This window comes from Balaenoptera ricei, chromosome 14, assembly GCF_028023285.1.
Source record: "Balaenoptera ricei isolate mBalRic1 chromosome 14, mBalRic1.hap2, whole genome shotgun sequence".
Taxonomy (NCBI): Eukaryota; Metazoa; Chordata; class Mammalia; order Artiodactyla; family Balaenopteridae; genus Balaenoptera; species Balaenoptera ricei.
Genome location: NC_082652.1, coordinates 54,757,422 through 54,782,639, shown reverse-complemented (window position 1 = coordinate 54,782,639; position 25,218 = coordinate 54,757,422).

The following is a 25,218-nucleotide window of genomic DNA, read 5'->3' as shown; positions in this document are numbered from 1 at the left end:
ATAGAGAAGAAACTTTGTTTCTGACAGTTGCTTTATTTCGACTCCTACAGGCTCCAAAGACACTAAAATACTGTCTTGTTCTATGGCCTCATTTCTACATCTTATAGTGTCTATGTCCACAGGGCCACTCAGCGGCATAAGATTATTCTGGTGCCTTTCTGCTTTGTGCTGTCAGGTCTCCTTAGCATCAGCCTCACGGTGTCTCTGAATTGGCAATTGGCATACAGAAGCGGGAGCTCAGAGGTTTGTAGCAGACAGATTACTGAAGTACTAAGTATAAGAGAAGAAACAGGAAATGTACTTTTGTGCTCCCTATTCTTGCTGGTGTTGCAGAATTCTTTAATCACATTGAAGTCTAATCAGGTATCCTAGGACAGTATCACCTAATTTTCACATTTTTCATTTTTCTCCCCAAGGGCATAGTTGGGCCAAGCTTCACTGAATAGAGAAGGGGACTAACTTGTCTTGGTCAAATACTATAAATTAGACACTACTCTAAGTACTTTTTTTTTTTTTTTTTTAACATCTTTATTGAAGTATAATTGCCTTACAATAGTGTGTTAGCTTCTGCTTTATAACAAAGTGAATCAGTTATACATATACAATATGTTCCCATTTCTCTTCCCTCTTGCATCTCCCTCCCTCCCACCCTCCCCATCCCACCCCTCTAGGTGGTCACAAAGCACCGAGCTGATCTCCCTGTGCTATGCGGCTGCTTCCCACTAGCTATCTATTTTACATTTGGTAGTGTATATATGTCCATGACACTCTCTTACCCTGTCACATCTCCCCCCACCCCCTCCCCATATCCTCAAGTCCATTCTCTAGTAGGTCTGTGTCTTTATTCCCGTCTTGCCACTAGGTTCTTCATGGCCTTTTTTTTTTTTTTTTCCTTAGATTCCGTATATATGTGTTAGCATACTGTATTTGTTTTTCTCTTTCTGACTTACTTCACTCTGTATGACAGACTCTAACTCCATCCACCTCATTACAAATACCTCCATTTCATTTCTTTTTACGGCTGAGTAATATTCCATTGTATATATGTGCCACATCTTCTTTATCCATTCATCTGTCGATGGACATTTAGGTCGCTTCCATGTCCTGGCTATTGTAAATAGAGCTGCAATGAACATTGTGGTACATGACACTTTTTGACCTATGGTTTTCTCAGGGTATATGCCCAGTAGTGGGATTGCTGGGTCGTATGGTAGTTCTATTTTTAGTTTTTTAAGGAACCTCCATACTGTTCTCCATAGTGGCTGTATCAATTTACATTCCCACCAACAGTGCAAGAGTGTTCCCTTTCCTCCACACCCTCTCCAGCATTTATTGTTTCTAGATTTTTTGATGATGGCCATTCTGACCGGTGTGAGATGATATCTCATTGTAGTTTTGATTTGCATTTCTCTAATGATTAATGATGTTGAGCATTCTTTCATGTGTCTGTAGGCCATCTGTATATCTTCTTTGGAGAAATGTCTATTTAGGTCTTCTGCCCATTTTTGGATTGGGTTGTTCGTTTTTTTGTTATTGAGCTGCATGAGCTGCTTGTAAATCTTGGAGATTAATCCTTTGTCAGTTGCTTCATTTGCAAATATTTTCTCCCATTCTAAGGGTTGTCTTTTGGTCTTGTTTATGGTTTCCTTTGCTGTGCAAAAGCTTTTAAGTTTCATTAGGTCCCATTTGTTTATTTGTGTTCTTATTTCCATTTCTCTGGGAGCTGGATCAAAAAGAATCTTGCTGTGATGTATGTCATAGAGTGTTCTGCCTATGTTTTCCTCTAAGAGTTTGATAGTGTCTGGCCTTACACTTAGGTCTTTAATCCATTTTGAGTTTATTTTTGTGCATGGTGTCAGGGAGTGTTCTAATTTCATACTTTTACATGTACCTGTCCAATTTTCCCAGCACCACTTATTGAAGAGGCTGTCTTTTCTCCACTGTATATGCTTGCCTCCTTTATCAAAGATAAGGTGACCATATGTGTGTGGGTTTATCTCTGGGCTTTCTATCCTGTTCCATTGATCTATATTTCTGTTTTTGTGCCAGTACCAAACTGTCTTGATTACTGAAGCTTTGTAATATAGTCTGAAGTCAGGGAGCCTGATTCCCCCAGCTCCATTTTTCGTTCTCAAGATTGCTTTGGCTATTCGGGGTCTTTTGTGTTTCCATACAAATTGTGAAATTTTTTGTTCTAGTTCTGTGAAAAATGCCAGTGGTAGTTTGATAGGAATTGCATTGAATCTGTAGATTGCTTTGGGTAGTAGAGTCATTTTCACAATGTTGATTCTTCCAATCCAGGAACATGGTATATCTCTCCATCTATTTGTATCATCTTTAATTTCTTTCATCAGTGTCTTATAATTTTCTGCATACAGGTCTTTTGTCTCCTTAGGTAGGTTTATTCCTAGATATCTTATTCTTTTTGTTGCAATGGTAAACGGGAGTGTTTTCTTAATTTCACTTTCAGATTTTTCGTCATTAGTGTATAGAAATGCAAGAGATTTCTGTGCATTAATTTTGTATCCTGCTACTTTACCAAATTCATTGATTAGCTCTAGGAGTTTTCTGGTAGCCTCTTTAGGATTCTCTATGTATAGTATCATGTCATCTGCAAATAGTGACAGCTTTACTTCTTCTTTTCCGATTTGGATTCCTTTTATTTCTTTGTCTTCTCTGATTGCTGTGGCTAACACTTCCAAAACTATGTTGAATAATAGTGGTGAGAGTGGGCAACCTTGTCTTGTTCCTGATCTTAGTGGAAATGGTTTCAGGTTTTCACCATTGAGGACAATGTTGGCTGTGGGTTTGTCATATATGGCCTTTATTATGTTGAGGAAAGTTCCCTCTATGCCTACTTTCTGCAGGGCTTTTATCATAAATGGGTGTTGAATTTTGTCGAAAGCTTTCTCTGCATCTATTGAGATGATCATATGGTTTTTCTCCTTCAATTTGTTAATATGGTGTATCACATTGATTGATTTGCGTATATTGAAGAATCCTTGCATTCCTGGGATAAACCCCACTTGATCATGGTGTATGATCCTTTTAATGTGCTGTTGGATTCTGTTTGCGAGTATTTTGTTGAGGATTTTTGCATCTATGTTCATCAGTGATATTGGCCTGTAGTTTTCTTTCTTTGTGACATCTTTGTCTGGTTTTGGTATCAGGGTGATGGTGGCCTCGTAGAATGAGTTTGGGAGTGTTCCTCCCTCTGCAATATTTTGGAAGAGTTTGAGAAGGATAGGTGTTAGCTCTTCTCTAAATGTTTGATAGAATTCACCTGTGAAGCCATCTGGTCCTGGGCTTTTGTTTGTTGGAAGGTTTTTAATCACAGTTTCAATTTCAGTGCTTGTGATTGGTCTGTTCATATTTTCTATTTCTTCCTGGTTCAGTCTCGGCAGTTTGTGCATTTCTAAGAATCTGTCCATTTCTTCCAGGTTGTCCATTTTATTGGCATAGAGTTGCTTGTAGTAATCTCTCATGATCTTTTGTATTTCTGCAGTGTCAGTGGTTATTTCTCCTTTTTCATTTCTAATTCTATTGATCTGAGTCTTCTCCCTTTTTCTCTTGATGAGTCTGGCTAATGGTTTATCAATTTTGTTTATCTTCTCAAAGAACCAGCTTTTAGTTTCATTGATTTTTGCTATTGTTTCCTTCATTTCTTTTTCATTTATTTCTGACCTGATCTTTATAATTTCTTTCCTTCTGCTGGCTTTGGGGTTTTTTTGTTCTTCTTTCTCTAATTGCTTTAGGTGCAAGGTTAGGTTGTTTATTCGAGATGTTTCCTGTTTCTTGAGGTAGGCTTGTATTGCTATAAACTTCCCTCTTAGCACTGCTTTTGCTGCGTCCCATAGGTTTTGGGTTGTCGTATCTCCATTGTCATTTATTTCTAGGTATTTTTTGATTTCCCCTTTGATTTCTTCAGTAATCACTTCATTATTAAGTAATGTATTGTGTAGCCTCCATGTGTTTGTATTTTTTACAGATCTTTTCCTGTAATTGATATCTAGTCTCATAGCGTTGTGGTCGGAAAAGATACTTGATACGATTTCAATTTTCTTAAATTTACCAAGGTTTGATTTGTGACCCAAGATATGATCTATCATGGAGAATGTTCCATGAGCACTTGAGAAAAATGTGTATTCTGTTGTTTTTGGGTGGAATGTCCTATAAATATCAATTAAGTCCATCTTGTTTAATGTATCATTTAAAGCTTGTGTTTCCTTATTTATTTTCATTTTGGATGATCTGTCCATTGTTGAAAGTGGGGTGTTAAAGTCCCCTACTATGATTGTGTTGCTGTCGATTTCCCCTTTTATGGCTGTTAGTACTTGCCTTATGTATTGAGGTGCTCCTATGTTGGGTGCATAAATATTTACAATTGTTATACCTTCCTCTTGGATCGATCCCTTGATCATTATATAGTGTCCTTCTTTGTCTCTTGTGATAGTCTTTATTTTAAAGTCTATTTTGTCTGATATGAGAATTGCTACTCCAGCTTTCTTTTGATTTCCATTCGCATGGAATATCTTTTTCCATCCCCTCACTTTCAGTCTGTATGTGTCTCTAGGTCTGAAGTGGGTCTCTTGTAGACAGCATATATATGGGTCTTGTTTTTGTATCCATTCAGCCAGCCTGTGTCTTTTGGTGGGAGCATTTAATCCATTTACATTCAAGGTAATTATCGATATGTATGTTCCTATTCCCATTTTCTTAAATGTTTTGGGTTTGTTATTGTAGGTGTTTTCCTTCTCTTGTGTTTCTTGCCTAGAGAAGTTCCTTTAGCATTTGTTGTAAAGCTGGTTTGGTAGTGCTGAACTCTCTCAGCTTTTGCTTGTCTGTAAAGGTTTTAATTTCTCCATCACATTTGAATGAGATCCTTGCTGGGTAGAGTAATCTTGGTTGTAGGTTCTTCTCCTTCATCACTTTAAGTATATCCTGCCACTCCCTTCTGGCTTGCAGAGTTTCTGCTGAAAGATCAGATGTTAACCTTATGGGGATTCCCTTGTGTGTTATTTGTTGTTTTTCCCTTGCTGCCTTTAATATGTTTTCCTTATATTTAATTTTTGACAGTTTGATTAATATGTGTCTTGGCGTGTTTCTCCTTGGGTTTATCCTGTATGGGACTCTCTGTGCTTCCTGGACTTGATTAACTATTTCCTTTCCCATATTAGGGAAGTTTTCAACTATAATCTCTTCAAATATTTTCTCAGTCCCTTTCTTTTTCTCTTCTTCTTCTGGGACCCCTATAATTCGAATGTTGGTGCGTTTAATGCTGTCCCAGAGGTCTCTGAGACTGTCCTCAGTTCTTTTCATTCTTTTTTCTTTATCCTGCTCTGCAGTAGTTATTTCCACCATTTTATCTTCCAGGTCACTTATCCTTTCTTCTGCCTCAGTTATTCTGCTATTGATCCCATCTAGAGTATTTTTAATTTCATTTATTGTGTTTTTCATCATTGCTTGATTCCTCTTTAGTTCTTCTACGTCCTTGTTAAATGCTTCTTGCATTTTGTCTATTCTATTTCCAAGATTTTGGATCATCCTTACTATCATTATTCTGAATTCTTTTTCAGGTAGACTACCTATTTCCTCTTCATTTGTTAAGTCTAGTGTGTTTTGACCCTGCTCCTTCATCTGCTGTGTGTTTTTCTGTCGTCTCATTTTGCTTATCTTACTGTGTTTGGGGTCTCCTTATCACAGGTTGCAGGTTTGTAGTTCCCGTTGTTTTTGGTATCTGTCCCCAGTGGCTAAGGTTGGTTCAGTGGGTTGTGTAGGCTTCCTGGTGGAGGGAACTAGTGCCTGAGCTCTGGTGGATGAGGCTGGATCTTGTCTTTCTCGTGGGCATGTCCACGTCTGGTGGTGTATTTTGGGGTGTCTGTGGCCTTATTATGATTTTAGGCAGCCTCTCTGCTAATGGATGAGGCTGTGTTCCTGTCTTGCTAGTTGTTTGGCATAGGGTGTTCAGCACTGTAGCTTGCTGGTCATTGAGTGATGCTGGGTTTTGATGTTGAGATGGAGATCTCTGAGAGATTTTTGCCGTTTGGTATTACGTGGAGCTGGGAGGTCTCTTGTGGACCAGTGTCCTGAAGTTGGCTCTCCCACCTCCGAGGTACGGCCCTGATGCCTGGCTGAAGCACCAAGAGCCTTTCGTCCACACGGCTCAGAGTAAAAGGGAGAAAAAATAGAAAGAAAGAAAGAAAGGAAGGAAGGAAGGAAGGAAGGAAGGAGGAAGGAAGGAAGGAAGGAAGGAAGGAAGGAAAGAAAGAAAGAAAGAAAGAAAGAAAAGAAAGAAAGAAGCTATAATATAGTGAAGTAAAATAAAGCTATTGTAAAGCAAAGCTATACAGACAAAATCTCCCCCAGAAGCATATACATATACACTCACAAAAAAAAAAGGAAAAGGGGAAAAATTAATATATCCTGCTCCCAAAGTCCACCTCTTGAATTTGGGATGATTCGTTGTCTATTCAGGTATTCAACAGATGCAGGCACATCAAGTTGTTTGTGGAGTTTTAATCCGCTTCTTCTGAGGCTACTGGGACAGATTTCCCCTCCTCTTCTCTGTTCGCACAGCTCCTGGGGATCAGCTTTGGATTTGGACCCGCCTCTGCGTGTAGGTCGCCTGAGGGCGTCTGTTCCCCGCCCAGACAGGACGGGGTTAAAGGAGCAGCTGCTTCGGGGACTCTGGCTCACCCAGGCCGCGGGGAGGGAGGGGTACAGAGGAGGCGGGGCGAGCCTGCGGCGTCAGAGGCTGGCGTGACGTTGCAGCAGCCTGAGGCGCACAGTGCGTTCTCCCGGGGGGTGTTGTCCCTGGATCACGGGACCCTGGCAGTGGCGGGCTGCACGGGCTCCCGGGAGGGGCGGTGTGGAGAGTGACCTGTGCTCGCACACAGGCTTCTTGGAGGCGGCAGCAGCAGCCCCAGCGTCTCACGCCCGTCTCTGGGGTCCGCGCTGATAGCCGCGGCTCGCGCCAGTTTCTGGAGTTCGTTTAGGCGGCGCTCTGAATCCCCTCTCCTTGCGCGCCGCGAAACAAAGAGGCAAGAAAAAGTCTCTTGCCTCTTCGGCAGCTGCAGACTTTTTCCCGGTCTCCCTCCCAGCCAGCTGTGGTGCGCTAACCCCTTCAGGCTGTGTTCACGCCGCCAACCCCAGTCCTCTCCCTGCGATCCGACCGAAGCCCGAGCCTCCGCTCCCAGCCCCGCCCGCCCCGGCGGGGGAGCAGACAAGCCTCTCGGGCTGGAGAGTGCTGCTCGGCGCCGAGCCTCTGTGCGGGAGTCTCTCCGTTTTTCCCTCTGCGCCCCTGTTGCTATGGGATCCGCGCTGTTAGCTGCGGCTCGCGCCCGTCTCTGGAGTTCGTTTAGGCGGCGCTCTGAATCCCCTCTCCTCGCGCACCAGGAAACAGGGAAGAAAAAGTCTCTTGCCTCTTCGGCAGCCGCAGACTTTTTCCCGGACTCCCTCCCGGCTAGCTGTGGTGCACTAACCCCTTCAGGCTGTGTTCACGCCGCCAACCCCAGTCCTCTCCCTGCGATCCGACCGAAGCCCGAGCCTCAGCTCCCAGCCCCGCCCGCCCCGGCGGCTGAGCAGACAAGCCTCTCGGGCTGGTGAGTGCTGCTCGGCGCCGAGCCTCCGTGCGGGAAGTGCGGGAATCTCTCCGCTTTGCCCTCCGCACCTCTGTGGCTGCGCTCTCCTCCGTGGCTCCGAAGCTTCCCCCCTCTGCCACCCGCACTCTCTGCCCGCGAAGGGGCTCCTAGTGCGTGGAAATCTTTCCTCCTTCACAGCTCCCTCCCACTGGTGCAGGTGCCGTCCCTATTCTTTTGTCTCTGTTATTTCTTTTTTCTTTTGTCCTACCCAAGTACGGGGGGAGTTTCTTGCCTTTTGGGAGGTCTGACGTTTTCTGCCAGCGTTCAGTGGGTGTTCTGTAGGAGCAGTTCCACGTGTAGATGTATTTCTACTGTATCTGTGGGAAGGAAGGTGATCTCCGCGTCTTACTCTTCCGCCATCTTCTCCTATTGTCCCTAAGTACTTTTAATATATAATAGCTTAATAAGTATAAACTGAATTTCTTAAACTACACATCTAGTCTAACCATTTATTTTCAAACTGAGTATCGGAGTTTTCTCACAAATACTTGAAGTCTCCATTTTTCCCGTTCAGAGGAGATCACTGAATTTGAATACACTATAACAGTTCTGAGGTTCTCTTAACTTACTACTAAAACTGGAAACTGAAAAAAAGACTTTTTACATTCGACTAAAATGGAAATTACCTTTTCCAATGTACAAAATCAAGTTTTTTTTTTTTTTTGGTTTCTTTAAAAATATCTTAATGATGAAAATAAGAATCTGTAAAAAAAAATGAAAGAATATGAGAGACATAGACATTCTAAGTAGTTTTAGATACACAATAATTTAAAAAGGCAAAAAAAAAAACAAAACCTCTAAAATACTCAAATATTTTCTCATTAGCTATTGCAAAATGAATGGGAAGCTCAAATGAATGGCTTCATACTCTCAGATAAAAATGAATGAAGGAGAACATAGGTTTACTTATGAATGTTGATCCAGAGAAGAGTTTTCTGGCTGTTTCCAAAAATATTGTACTTAGAGTTCTGACTTGATTTGGGCAGAGTAAGAATGCATCTGCTCCCTCCCTTTATGCCTCCCCAAACCAAATGAAAATCACAGAAAAAAACCAAACATTTTTGTAATACATCTAGGAGTGATTTGTAAATCCAAATCAGTGTAAGATAAATGACCATCATTAGCTTAGTGATGGCTGGATTGGGGTGAGGAAAGATGCTATGAGAAGATATCTCTGACTGTAGCACAGAGAGAGCTGAAGAGCCGGGCATTCAATGCAAAAACTGCACAATGCAGTGACTGGAACAAAAGTTCTACATTTGAAATAAGAGGTTTTGGAATACATAAGCTGACTGCTAAAGCTTCTTGGGGACTTGCTTGGCACTATGGAATATCTGAGGAAAAAAGACACAGTGCACCTGTGTGATATTGTTGAAAACTGTGGCTGTCCTTTCAGCAGGGTTTAAGAGAGGCTGGGTTTCGTGAGCGCCCTCCCAGCTGCCACACTTTGTTATTGAGGAAAAGTGGAAAACCAGCTCTCTCTTTCTGCCTCTCTCTGTCTCTATCAGTCTCCACAGGTTTCCATCTCATTCCAAGTTTCTCAAATATGCAGTCAGACATTGTGCATGGAGAGACCTGGGTCTGGGGCTCACTGTTCCCTCTGTGGACACCTGGCCCAGGAAGAATGACCTTCACACCAAGATTTGTAATATTCACATGATTTCTATGAATATAAAGAAGGACAGGAATTCCACCCATTGAAAGAAAATGAGAACAAGGATTAAAGACATTTTCCACAGGATAGATACATTTAAGAAATATTTTGGACAAATCAAAAGATTTTAATAAAACAAATGTCCTCTATGAAACAAGCTCTCAAAGGAGATTAAATATTTTAAGGACAAAATACAAAGATAACAGAAATAGACTTAATAACGTGGAAAAGATATGGAAAAAATAAATAAAATGAAGAACTTATGAGAAACTATTGAATACAAGAGAGGAGAATGAACACTATTGAAAGCACAGCCAAGAACATAAGAATAAGCCTGAAAGGAGGATTAAAATTAAATTTAAAAAATAGTTGAAAAGGATTGATGATATAAAGCTAGATATGAAAATAGGCAAAGTAAAGGGATATAAGCATAATCAGTATCCCGGTAGAAGGGCAACCAATAAATGAGAAAAAAAGATCTAATTCAAGAAAATTTCCAGAAGAGAAGTAAAGACTAAAATATACTAGTTGAATTCCCTGGTGGTCAGTGGTTAGGGCTCTGAGCTTCCACTACAGTGGGCACAGGTTCTATCCCTGGTCAGGGAACTAAGATCCCACAGGTGAAAGAAAAATACACACACACACACACACACACACACACACACACACACACTCACAAGTTGATAGGGAAAATTATATCCTAGAGAAAACTGATATACGTCACTCTGGAGATACATCCTGGTAATATTACTGGACTTCAGAAGTAAAGAAAGAATTTTAGGGACTTCCCTAGTAGTGCAGTGGTTAAGAATTCACCTGCCAATGCAGGGGACATGGGTTAGATCCCTGGTCTAGGAAGATCCCACATGCTGCGGAGCAACTAAGCCTGTGTGCTACGACTACTGAGCCTGCACTCTAGAGCCCAAGAGCCACAACTACTGAGCTTGCACACCACGACTGCTGAGCCCATGTGCTGCAACTACTGAAGCCCGTGGGGTCAAGGGTCTGCGTGCTGCAACCACTGACCCCACATGCTGTGACTACTGAAGCCCACATGCCTAGAGCCCATGCTCTGCAACAAGAGAAGCCACCACAATGAGAAGCCCATGTACCAGAACCAAGAGTAGCCCCCACTCACCACAACTACAGAAAACCCATGTGCAGCAAAGAAGACCCAACACAGCCAAAAGATAAATAAATAAAAATTATATAAATAAATAAATAAAAAAATACTGCTTCTTAAAAAAAAAAAAAAAGAAAGAATTTTAAGGGTATATAAGTCAAATTCTTTTTTAAAAAAATCAAGTCACCTGTAAAGGCAGAAATAGTAGACTGACTTCAAACCTCTCCAACGACACATTCAAAGTTAGAGACAGTGTTGTTTATAGCTTCTTCTCAGAAAATATATTGCTTATATTTTCTTTGCAGCCCAAACTGTCATATGGGTTCAAAGTCAGTTGATAGATATTTTCAAACTATAAAGAGTTTAGTCAGTGAACTCTTATTAAAGAACAGCTAAAAATATAATGTTTATCCAACCAAGAAGTAAATGGAGAAACATCTAAAAGGCTAGATGTTGAGCACAGAGTCCATTTAAAAGTAACAGGGACTTCTCTGGTGGTCCAGTGGTTAAGATTTCACGCTTCCACTGCAGGGGGCGCGGGTTCGATTCCTGGTCGGGGAACTTCCGCATGCCGTGCAGTGCAGCAAAACATATATAATAATAATAAGAAGAAGAAGAAGAAGAATTAAACTGACTTTCTCATTTCAAAATAAAATGAAAGTAACAGGAACACTGAACCAACTCTCTGAAGCCTATGAGTCTCAGACTCAGGCTCCCTCACATAAACATGCACTTTCCAAGGCTGGAGGTGTGTATTTTGGGATCAGGGCTTCTCAGTATTATGTTCACTTGTGGTCATAGATCTTAAAATTTGCAAACAAAAGATACTTTAACACTATGGGTTAGGGCTTCCATCCCTAGTTTCCCTTTCTGTTATCTATCCCCTTCTGTTGGAAAATACACAGGCATTTTTGGGAATTAGCTAAGAGAAACTGTCTTAGGGATATTTTTAGATGGAGTTTAATGTGATAAATTCATGTGATTCACTGTCATTTCCTTGGACAATGGTAGGACTGTCTAATTCCCACCACCCAATGTAGCCCTTGTCAAGTTACAATGTAAATGCAAAGGTTTTCTGTCATCCTAAGTGCATAAGCACCAGAAATGTGTGAGTAGCAAAAGAGAACAAGATTTGAAAAGGATGGAGCTAGACTTGGTTCCTGGAAAATCTTTTTGATTATCAATATTTTGTCACCATCACCTACTCAAAAGTACATGTTTCCTCATATTAATATAGTGTATGAATTTATAAATTCACAGGTTTCCTTTTTAACATTTTTGTTGAGAATGATATGAAATAGAAATGCTGTGCTTGCAGAGCATTAATCTATATCAATGCTAAAATCAGTAAATCTATTTGTGTGGGATGTCATACCTTGAATTGTGCCTTAGTGTACACTGTGGCCTATCTTGCCCTGATTGTCTGAGGGGTGCAGATGAAACTGAATGAAAAATGGTCACTGGAACAGCAAGTAAAACACAGAAAACAAACAAATTAATAAGTGATTTTATTATTTAAAAGAGTGTTTAATCATGGTGCAAGAAAATTGAACTGTTCTGAAATCATATAGCTTGCTGTGAAAAATATCATGTTAAAGATTATCCTGAGGTAGGGGCAAGATGGCAGAAGAGTAAGACGCGGAGATCACCTTCCTTCCCACAGATACAGTAGAAATACATCTACACGTGGAACTGCTCCTACAGAACACCCACTGAACGCTGGCAGAAGACGTCAGACCTCCCAAAAGGCAAGAAAATCCCCACGTACTTGGGTAGGGTAAAAGAAAAAAGAAATAACAGAGACAAAAGAATAGGGACTGGACCTGCGCCAGTGGGAGGGAGCCGTGAAGGAGGAAAGGTTTCCAGGCACTAGGAAGCCCCTTTGCGGGCAGAGACTGCAGGTGGCAGAGGGGGGAAGCTTTGGAGCCGCGGAGGAGAGCGCAGCCACAGGGGTGCGGAGGGCAAAGCGGAGAGACTCCCGCACAGAGGCTCGGCGCCAACCAGCACTCACCAGCCCGAGAGGCTTGTCTGCTCACCCGCCGGGGCGGGCGGGGGCTGGGAGCTGAGGCTCGGGCTTCAGTGCTAGCCGGGAGGGAGTCCGGGAAAAAGTCTGCAGCTGCCGAAGAGGCAAGAGACTTTTTCTTGCCTCTTTGTTTCACGGTGCGCAAGGAGAGGGGATTCAGAGTGCTGCCTAAACGAAATCCAGAGACGGGTGCGAGCCGCGGCTATCAGCGCGGATCCCACAGCAACAGGGGCGCAGAGGGAAAAACGGAGAGATTCCCGCACAGAGACTCAGCGCCGAGCAGCGCTCACCAGCCCGAGAGGCTTGTCTGCTCACCCGCCGGGGCGGGCGGGGCTGGGAGCTGAGGCGCGGGCTTCAGTCGGATCGCAGGGAGAGGACTGGGGTTGGCAGTGTGAACACAGCCTGAAGCGGTTGGCGTGCCGCGGCAAGCCGGGAGGGAGCCGGAGAGGAGGTCTGCAGCCGCCGAAGAGGCAAGAGACTTTTTCTTGCCTCTTTGTTTCGTTGTGCGCAAGGAGAGGGGATTCAGAGTGCCGCCTAGACGAACTCCAGAGGCGGGCGCGAGCCGTGGCTAACAGCGCGGACCCCAGAGACGGGCGCGAGCCGCGGCCATCAGCGCGGACCCCAGAGACTGGTAGGAGACGCTAAGGCTGCTGCTGCCACCACCAAGAAGCCTGTGTGCGAGCACAGGTCACTCTCCACACTGCCCCTCCCGGGAGCCGGTGCAGCTCGCCACTGCCAGGCTCCCGTGATCCGGGGACAACTTCCCCGGGAGAACACACGGCGAGCCTCAGGCTGCTGCAACGTCACGACGCCTCTGACGCCGCAGGCTCGCCCCGCCTCCACCATACCGCTCCCTCCCCCGGCCTGAGTGAGCCAGAGCCCCCGAAGAAGCTGCTCCTTTAACCCCGTTCGGTCTGGACGGGGAACGGACGCCCTCAGGCGACGTACATGCAGAGGCGGGTCCAAATCCAAAGCTGAACGCTGGGAGCTGTATGAACAAAGAAGAGAAAGGGAAATCTCTCCCAGCAGCCTCAGAAGCAGTGGATTAAAGCTCCACAAACAACTTGATGTGCCTGCATCTGTTGAATACCTGAATAGACAAGGAATCATCCCAAATTCAAAAGGTGGACTTTAGGAGCAGGATATATTAATTTCCCCTTCTCCTTTTTTTTGTGAGTGTATATGTGTATGCTTCTGGGTGAGATTTTGTCTGAATAGCTTTGCTTTCACCATTAGACCTAGGGTTAGGTCCGTCCATTTTTTTTTTTTTTTTTTTTTAACTTAAAAATTTTTTTTTCCTAATATACGTTTTCTTAATAATTTTTTCCATACTTTCTATTTTTAGAAATTAAAAAAAATTTTTAATAAGTTTTCTCATATTTTTTATTTTAAAAAATTAAAATTTTTTTTCTTAAATTTTTTTCTTAAAATTTTTTTTCTTATTTTTTACTATAAAAAATTAATAAATCTATTTTTAAAAATTAAAAAAAAATTTTCTGAATACATTTACTCTTAATAATTTTTTTCTTATTTTTATTATAATAGCTTTATTTTTATTTTATTTTATCCTCTTTCTTTCTTTCTATTTTTTTCTCCCTTATATTCTGAGCTGTGTGGATGAAAGGCTCTTGGTGCTCCAGCCAGGCATCAGGGCTGTGCCTCTGAGGTGGGAGAGCCAACTTCAGGACACTGGTCCACAAGAGACCTACCAGCTCCACATAATACCAAACGGCAAAAATCTCTCAGAGATCTCCATCTCAACATCAAGACCCAGCTTCACTCAACGACCAGCAAGCTACAGTGCTGGACACCCTATGCCAAACAACTAGCAAGACAGGAACACAGCCCCATCCATTAGCAGGGAGGCTGCCTAAAATCATAAGGACACAGACACCCCAAAACACACCACCAGACGTGGACGTGCCCACCAGAAAGACAAGATTCAACCTCATCCACCAGAACACAGGCAATAGTCCCCTCCACCAGGAAGCCTACACAACCCACTGAACCAACCTTACCCACTGGGGACAGATACCAAAAACAACGGGAACTACGAACCTGCAGCCTGTGAAAAGGAGACCCCAAACACAGTAAGATAAGCAAAATGAGATGACAGAAAAACACACAGCAGATGAAGGAGCAGGGTCAAAACACACCAGACCTAACAAATGAAGAGGAAATAGGTAGTCTACCTGAAAAAGAATTCAGAATAATGATAGTAAGGATGATCCAAAAGCTTGGAAATAGAATAGACAAAATGCAAGAAACATTTAACAAGGACGTAGAAGAACTAAAGAGGAACCAAGCAACGATGAAAAACACAATAAATGAAATTAAAAATACTCTAGATGGGATCAATAGCAGAATAACTGAGGCAGAAGAAAGGATAAGTGACCTGGAAGATAAAATGGTGGAAATAACTACTGCAGAGCAGGATAAAGAAAAAAGAATGAAAAGAACTGAGGACAGTCTCAGAGACCTCTGGGACAACATTAAACGCACCAACATTCGAATTATAGGGGTCCCAGAAGAAGAAGAGAAAAAGAAAGGGACTGAGAAAATATTTGAAGAGATTATAGGTGAAAACTTCCCTAATATGGGAAAGGAAATAGTTAATCAAGTCCAGGAAGCACAGAGAGTCCCATACAGGATAAACCCAAGGAGAAACACGCCAAGACACATATTAATCAAACTGTCAAAAATTAAATATAAAGAAAACATATTAAAAGCAGCAAGGGAAAAACAACAAATAACACACAAGGGAATCCCCATAAGGTTAACATCTGATCTTTCAGCAGAAACTCTGCAAGCCAGAAGGGAGTGGCAGGATATACTTAAAGTGATGAAGGAGAAAAACCTACAACCAAGATTACTCTACCCAACAAGGATCTCATTCAGATGTGATGGAGAAATTAAAACCTTTACAGACAAGCAAAAGCTGAGAGAGTTCAGCACCACCAAACCAGCTTTACAACAAATGCTAAAGGAACTTCTCTAGGCAAGAAACACAAGAGAAGGAAAACACCTACAATAACAAACCCAAAACATTTAAGAAAATGGGAATAGGAACATACATATCGATAATTACCTTGAACGTAAATGGATTAAATGCTCCCACCAAAAGACACCGACTGGCTGAATGGATACAAAAACAAGACCCATATATATGCTGTCTACAAGAGACCCACTTCAGACCTAGAGACACATACAGACTGAAAGTGAGGGGATGGAAAAATATATTCCATGCAAATGGAAATCAAAAGAAAGCTGGAGTAGCAATTCTCATATCAGACAAAATAGACTTTAAAATAAAGAATATTATAAGAGGCAAAGAAGGACACTATATAATGATCAAGGGATCGATCCAAGAGGAAGGTATAACAATTGTAAATATTTATGCACCCAACATAGGAGCACCTCAATACATAAGGCAAATACTAACAGCCATAAAAGGGGAAATCAACAGGAAAACAATCATAGTAGGGGACTTTAACACCCCACTTTCACCAATGGACAGATCATCCAAAATGAAAATAAATAAGGAAACACAAGCTTTAAATGATACATTAAACAAGATGGACTTAATTGATATTTATAGGACATTCCACCCAAAAACAACAGAATACACATTTTTCTCAAGTGCTCATGGAACATTCTCCAGGATAGATCATATCTTGGGTCACAAATCAAGCCTTGGTAAATTTAAGAAAATTGAAATCGTATCAAGTATCTTTTCCGACCACAACGCTATGAGACTAGATATCAAGTACAGGAGAAGATGTGTAAAAAATACAAACACATGGAGGCTACACAATACACTACTTAATAACGAAGTGATCACTGAAGAAATCAAAGGGGAAATCAAAAAATACCTAGAAACAAATGACAATGGAGATATGACGACCCAAAACCTATGGGACGCAGCAAAAGCAGTGCTAAGAGGGAAGTTTATAGCAATACAAGCCTACCTCAAGAAACAGGAAACATCTCGAATAAACAACCTAACCTTGCACCTAAAGCAATTAGAGAAAGAAGAACAAAAAAACCCCAAAGCTAGCAGAAGGAAAGAAATCATAAAGATCAGGTCAGAAATAAATGAAAAAGAAATGAAGGAAACAATAGCAAAAATCAATGAAACTAAAAGCTGGTTCTTTGAGAAGATAAACAAAATTGATAAACCATTAGCCAGACTCATCAAGAGAAAAAGGGAGAAGACTCAAATCAATAGAATTAGAAATGAAAAAAGAGAAATAACCACTGACACTGCAGAAATACAAAGGATCATGAGAGATTACTACAAGCAACTCTAGGCCAATAAATTGGACAACCTGGAAGAAATGGACAGATTCTTAGAAATGCACAACCTGCCAAAACTGAACCAGGAAGAAATAGAAAATATGAACAGACCAATCACAAGCACTGAAATTGAAACTGTGATTAAAAACCTTCCAACAAACAAAAGCCCAGGACCAGATGGCTTCACAGGTGAATTCTATCAAACATTTAGAGAAGAGCTAACACCTATCCTTCTCAAACTCTTCCAAAATATTGCAGAGGAAGGGACACTCCCAAAGTCATTCTATAAGGCCACCATCACCCTGATACCAAAACCAGACAAAGATGTCACAAAGAAAGAAAACTACAGGCCAATATCACTGATGAACATAGATGCAAAAATCCTCAACAAAATACTCTCAAACAGAATCCAACAGCACATTAAAAGGATCATACACCATGATCAAGTGGGGTTTATTCCAGGAATGCAAGGATTCTTCAATATACGCAAATCAATCAATGTGATACACCATATTAACAAATTGAAGGAGAAAAAGCATATGATCATCACAATAGATGCAGAGAAAGCGTTCGACAAAATTCAACACCCATTTATGATAAAAGCCCTGCAGAAAGTAGGCATAGAGGGAACTTTCCTCAACATAATAAAGGCCATATATGACAAACCCACAGCCAACATTGTCCTCAATGGTGAAAACCTGAAACCATTTCCACTAAGATCAGGAACAAGACAAGGTTGCCCACTCTCACCACTATTATTCAACATAGTTTTGGAAGTGTTAGCCACAGCAATCAGAGAAGACAAAGAAATAAAAGGAATCCAAATCGGAAAAGAAGAAGTAAAGCTGTCACTGTTTGCAGATGACATGATACTATATATAGAGAATCCTAAAGATGCTACCAGAAAACTCCTAGAGCTAATCAATGAATTTGGTAAAGTTGCAGGATACAAAATTAATGCACAGAAATCTCTTGCATTTCTATACACTAATGATGAAAAATCTGAAAGTGAAATTAAGAAAACACTCCCGTTTACCATTGCAACAAAAAGAATAAAATATCTAGGAATAAACCTACCTAAGGAGACAAAAGACCTGTATGCAGAAAATTATAAGACACTGATGAAAGAAATTAAACATGATACAAATAGATGGAAAGATATACCATGTTCCTGGATTGGAAGAATCAACATTGTGAAAATGACTCTACTACCCAAAGCAATCTACAGATTCAATGCAATCCCTATCAAACTACCACTGGCATTTTTCACAGAACTAGAACAAAAAATTTCACAATTTGTATGGAAACACAAAAGACCCCGAATAGCCAAAGCAATCTTGAGAACGAAAAATGGAGCTGGGGGAATCAGGCTCCCTGACTTCAGACTATATTACAAAGCTACAGTAATCAAGACAGTTTGGTACTGGCACAAAAACAGAAATATAGATCAATGGAACAGGACAGAAAGCCCAGAGATAAACCCACGCACATATGGTCACCTTATCTTTGATAAAGGAGGCAAGCATATACAGTGGAGAAAAGACAGCCTCTTCAATAAGTGGTGCTGGGAAAATTGGACAGATACATGTAAAAGTATGAAATTAGAACACTCCCTGACACCATGCACAAAAATAAACTCAAAATGGATTAAAGACCTTAGTGTAAGGGCAGACACTATCAAACTCTTAGAGGAAAACATAGGCCGAACACTCTATGACATACATCACAGCAAGATTCTTTTTGACCCAGCTCCCAGAGAAATGGAAATAAGAACACAAATAAACAAATGGGACCTAATGAAACTTAAAAGCTTTTGCACAGCCAAGGAAACCATAAACAAGACCAAAAGACAACCATCAGAATGGGAGAAAATATTTGCAAATGAAGCAACTGACAAAGGATTAATCTCCAAGATTTACAAGCAGCTCATGCAGCTCAATAACAAAAAAACGAACAACCCAATCCAAAAATGGGCAGAAGACCTAAATAGACATTTCTCCAAAGAAGATATACAGATGGCCTACAGACACATGAAAGAATGCTCAACATCATTAATCATTAGAGAAATGCAAATCAAAACTACAATGAGATATCATCTCACACCTGTCAGAATGGCCATCATCAAAAAATCTAGAAACAATAAATGCTGGAGAGGGTGTGGAGGAAAGGGAACTCTCTTGCACTGTTGGTGGGAATGTAAATTGATACAGCCACTATGGAGAACAGTATGGAGGTTCCTTAAAAAACTACAAATAGAACTACCATACGATCCAGCATTCCCACTACTGGGCATATACCCTGAGAAAACCATAGTTCAAAAAGAGTCATGTACCAAAATGTTCATTGCAGCTCTATTTACAATAGCCAGGACATGGAAGCAACCTAAATGTCCATCGACAGATGAATGGATAAAGAAGATGTGGCACATATACACAATGGAATATTACTCAGCCATAAAAAGAAACGAAATGGAGGTATTTGTAATGAGGTGGATGGAGTTAGAGTCTGTCATACAGAGTGAAGTAAGTCAGAAAGAGAAAAACAAATACAGTATGCTAACACATATATACGGAATCTAAGGAAAAAAAAAAAAAAAAAAAAAAGGCCATGAAGAACCTAGTGGCAAGACGGGAATAAAGACACAGACCTACTAGAGAATGGGCTTGAGGATATGGGGAGGGGGTGGGGTGAGATGTGACAGGGTGAGAGAGTGTCATGGACATATATACACTACCAAATGTAAAATAGATAGCTAGTGGGAAGCAGCCGCATAGCACAGGGAGATCAGCTCAGTGCTTTGTGACCACCTAGAGGGGTGGGATGGGGAGAGTGGGAGGGAGGGAGATGCAAGAGGGAAGAGATATGGGAACATATTGTATATGTATAACTGATTAACTTTGTTATAAAGCAGAAGCTAACACACCATTGTAAGGCAATTATACTTCAATAAAGATGTTTAAAAAAAAAAAATTATCCTAAATTTGATAAGTAAGATATAAAGTTGTATACTATTACCAACAAAACATTATGGAACTGCAAGAAACTTTTCCAGCTATAAAAAGGTCAATTGACCATTCTAGAAAAGAGACTGAATTATATTTTTTATTCATATTATAGACATTTTGTAAAATCGTTGATCATATGAGAGTGTATAGCCAAATAGAGAAACAAACATATTATATATAGGTGTCTGACTGCTCATAAAAAATATGTAATTTCATGAGATTTGGGGAAACACATTTATTTACTTTTTGACATTTCTAATTTGTTGTGATTTCTCAGTCAAAAGAAATAATAGGCTTTTTTAACTTCTATTTCAATTATAGTTTTGTGTTATTTTAATTAAAGAGGGCCAAATCTTTCATGCTCTGGGACCTGTCAAATCCAGATCCACCCTTGAGTTAGAAAAAAAAAAACAAAATCTTATGTAATATAAATCATGACAAAGTAGAAATAAAAATATAATTAATGAAAAAGGAGAAAGATGCAAGAGGGTCAGACTGTGTGTAAGTACGTTGATTCCTTTGTTATTTTGGATGAGTTAGGGTAATAGATTTTTTTTTAAATTAGAATAACACTAAAGTAACAGGGGTATATATATATATATATATTTTTTTTTTTTTTTTTTTTTTTTATTTTTGGCTGTGTTGGGTCTTCGTTTCTATGCGAGGGCTTTCTTTCGTTGCGGCGAGCGGGGGCCACTCTTCATCGCGGTGCGCGGGCCTCTCACTATCACGGCCTCTCTTGTTGCAGAGCACAGGCTCCAGACGCGCAGGCTCAGTAGTTGTGGCTCACGGGCCTAGTTGCTCCGCAGCATATGGGATCTTCCCAGACCAGGGCTCGAACCCGTGTCCCCTGCATTGGCAGGCAGATTCTCAACCACTGCGCCACCAGGGAAGCCCAGGGGTATATTATATAAATATAACAACTAAAGTATCTAAGAAAAATATATAAGCACAATATTAGATGAAAGATGAAAATAAAGAGCTCTAAAGATTAAAAAGACAGTTCATTTTCTTCTCTTTCATGATATGAGGTTGCAATAGTTATTGATAAATCTGAAAAAGCAAGACAGAGGCATAAGAATATTTTCTAAAGGTATATTTTTAAATTTTTAAAATTATTTTCATATAAATTCATTAAATTTCATGTAATTTATGACAATACTAATTTTGTAGGGTAAAAGGGAGAATGTGGTAATTCATTGTCATTCACATGGCAGTGCTAATAAATACTCCTTGGGGAAAAGAGATATTAAAATTATAAATGGAAAGGAATACAACTGATTGAAAATATACAAATATCAAAGAAATAAGAGAGAACATATATGCTATAGTGACATTTATGTATTAAGAAACACTAAATACTGAAACTATAATACAATTTTAAATTTTAAATAAAAATTCCATGGAATTCCTCTAGAAAGTAAGTTAAGAATCCAATTTATTGGCACCTTTCTTAATCTAATTGTAAAAATCTAAGTTTTCACAAGTAATAGATGAGCTCTTTCTAAATTTATATGATGGATCTGGCAAAATAATCCCTGAGAAGGGTCACATTTTACGAAGCCCTTTATAAATTTAAATTTTAGAAAATCTCCTAAAATGAGTACACTATGTGCATATTTTGTGTATATCACAAAAATAAATCCTTTTCTGAAGAAAGATGCTTTTCTTTGCCAGCCTTCTAAGGGCAAAATAAATAGATAATTACAGCTATATGGACATCTGTCTATTGAGTAAAGCAGAATAAGCCCTCACCATAGTTGAGGTTTCAGTTTTAGGCCTGATTGCATAGCCATTTTGGAACCTCTGCCAACAACTGGGCAGAAGTGTGATTAGATTTGGGCATGGAGGGAAGTAGAAGGATGAATAGATGACCCCTCTCCCATCTGAGCCTCAAAAAACACTCATTTTTGCACCCATGACACCCACATGGTGACTGTCCTATCACACCCTCTTTGAAAAATCCACATCAAAGTCAAAGCAAACAGACAGAAACATTCACCTTCAAAACTCTTGAACTAAATCACAATCTGCAGGGTGATGTGTGGGGGCAGTCATCTATTTATTTCCAATTACCTGAGAATAGCAAGAAAAATTTGCTTCCAATATTCTTGCACCCCAGTTGGTCATCAGCTTTCTGGGACATGACATCGAGGGTCATTAATGCCAAAGCACTTGTTTTCCAGGAGAACTGGCGAAATGTTTCACTGTGCTGGCTGTTGTTAGCTCAGCTGCTACTTGCTCTGGTTGTACTTCAATTTCTCTTTTCATTTTGATTTTGGTCTCCCTTTTTTCTATTTTACTGAGTAATATATGACTCTGAATGATGTGTATTATGGGAAACTGATGTTAGGTGTGTACTTTATTGACACAGCTGCCAAGAAAACGGCTTAGCCTACATCTCTAAGTAGCACAATTTATTGTTCTCTATCCCCCACTCACCCATATATAATGGTAAAGGAGAGAAGAGATTGAAGAATTGTAATTTCAACTTTCTCTCCATATTATTAAAAGGAACCCAATTCCCAATCATTAAACTTGAAGCAGGCTGTTCCTTCTCGTGGGACTTTGTGTCCTGAGATACATGTTCCATGGCAACACAACTGTCCACTGGCTTTAGGGGCCCCTACTCACCTAACAGGAGGGTAACTGGAGGCTCAGTTATCATCATTACATTACCCAAAGCTAGAGGCTCTGAGAACAGCTCCACCCCCTTTACTAAGCAAGTGGAGTGATCCATTGCTCCTTCTACTCAACATAGAAACTTCTACGCATTCCAAATTGGCCTATGGTGATGGTGAGACTCTGGCGGAAGAAATTCTTCAGTCTAATGTTATAGGAAATTGTAATTTTGTGCTTTCAGTTTACCGTTATTTGATGGTTGATATATATTAACTGGCTAATACCCATCAGTATCCCTGTGGCACAGGGCATCTGCACTTTTATTTTCCAATTAATTCTATTTTATATAAATAATGCTTTGTTATGTGCTTAAATATTTGTGTAAGAATAGTCAATTAACTTATTTAATAAAAATAAGTATATTGCAACAATTAAAAATATTTGATAAACAAAAATGTAAGTGCAGGCAATTTTTAAACATTTTGCCGGAGATCAAAAAAATTGTATTTGTGTGTGTATCAGAGAAATGGAAGAAGAGGTCCTAAGAGTTTTAATGAGGGCAAGAACCATCAATAAGAGAAAACAATATTCATGCAGACTAAACTACCAACCTACCACTATTGTTGGCTACTGATAGATTATATATACTTTATCTAAGACTGTGTATGTGTTTATGAGTGTGCATGTATGTACATGTGTATTGTTTTACATGCAAACATATCTATACAAGAATGTGTATTTTGAAGTGTTGGAATGAGAACACATTATTCTTTGCAAAAAGTTTAATCAGAAAATATTCTTCTTGGAAATGAGATAATAGGATTGAAAAAATATGCAAACTGTAACACATTCCACATATGCTAATAATTGCTATTTGAATTGTATTTGTTATTTTAATTATTAATGCAAAGTAAAACGATCACTTTCTAGTGGAGCAGTGAGGCACTTTAAGAAGTTTGCTCAAGATATAAATTGTTCTACATTGGATTGTCGCATTTTAGAATATGAGTAGATAGCTCCAATGCAGTACCTCAAATCTTTAACTGCAGAAATTAAATTTTTCTGGTACAATGTGTTCTTCACCAAACTATCTTGGCTATTTCCTAGTAGCTTTTGTTTTAGGTAAATATGGATCAATTTTTTTATCTGTATTTTTTTTTTTTTGGCCTTCCCAGTTACACCACATACTTGGAGGCACCAATGCATAATCAATATAGAACTTGATCCCCTTGTATAAGTCACAATTATCTGAATGGAGAATCCATTTTTTCCAGTATATAACCAAACTGCCGATTCCTCTATGTTAATCTATTTATTCAATGAATATTTATCTTGTGTTAATACTCTGTGCCAGGCACTCTGTCTTCTAATATTGCTAACATAGCCATGAACAAATACCCATAGTCTGTCTGCCTGGTACATTGGGTCCAGTTGAACTTCCTTATGCATTGGGTCCAGGGGAGAAAATTAAGTAACCCCAAAATATTTAAACTCATCATTACAAGTTCTCCTAGGGAAGATTAAAAAGTTGGGTGAGACAAGACAACCTGGATGTCTGGTAAAATTAGAGCAAGAGAGAGAGACTTGGTCATAAAAGACTTATCTGAGAAAGAGAAATTTCAGAATCAAATTTTCAATTTAAAAAGGATGCTCTTTGGGTCACAGGGAGGGTTGGAGGTGGGGAGCCAGACTCAAAGTCAAGAGCAGTAGTCTAGGCAAGAGATGAGAATGCTTGGACTATACTGGTGGTGGTGATTGGCTCAGAACCAGGATTGAAACTCACCTCTGTCTGGCATCAAAGCCAAGGAGCTCACCCCACACTCTGATAGGCAGCAAGGTCAGAGTGTGTGCTCTCCTTGTAGCCTGGTATAGCAACTCAGAGCCTGCATTTCTGAGCTGGCCTGTCTGTGTTCAAGTCCAGCCTCCATGCTTTCCTCATTGTGTACACCCTAGAAACTATCTACCACTCATTGCCTCAGTTTCCTATGTTGTAAAATGAAGATGATAATAATAACACCTAACTCATGTGGATGATACAAAGATTGAATGAGTTAACATTTATAAATCTTTACCTCCAAGTAAACATAACACATAGGCAGAAAGATATAGATATCCATTAAATAAAATACAATTTTCAATGTGTACTGGGTATTGAAACCACCTGTGCAAATGTTATTTTGATGTATTTCATTAATATATCCTATTTTCAAATGAACATGAGAAAATAATTGTTCATTTGACTGTGTCCTTTCATTGTTTTTTGGTGTAAACTTTAACTTCAGTTGCTTAATTACTTAATTGCCTCCCAAAATGCAAAATACTCAGCACTAGTCTACAAAATAGCTATTATCTTGAAAGTTAGGCAAACACATTTGTTTTTACTTTAACTGCATGCAGGTGAGGGGAAACAGTTTTTACACCCTGGATAATTCTGACATGTAACTAATATACATGTAACTAACATTTTATTTTATTCCCTCTGTTGGTAGATACTATGTCACTTTTCTCAAAAATGGTCTTGTATAAACAAGATGCAGAGAAAAAATAAGTGTAAGAGAAACAAACCTGCTTCATTGCTTGGTTTTACTTTTAACAAACAGCAAAAGAAGTCATCCCTTCTTTGGCTGAAGTAGTTTTAGTTGAGCCCTGAAAATTGCATTTTAACACTGGCTATTGCCACTATTGAAAAGTTCATCTTAGTTTTTCTCATATTCCAGGAACAATGTATTTGCTAAACAAATCATGAATCCGATACAAGCAACTGGTAGAGGTACACAAGACTACCACAAGACTACCTGAGGCAGCCCACAAGCAGACGTTGGATCAAAGCCAGGCAATGTGAATAGGACAGAATT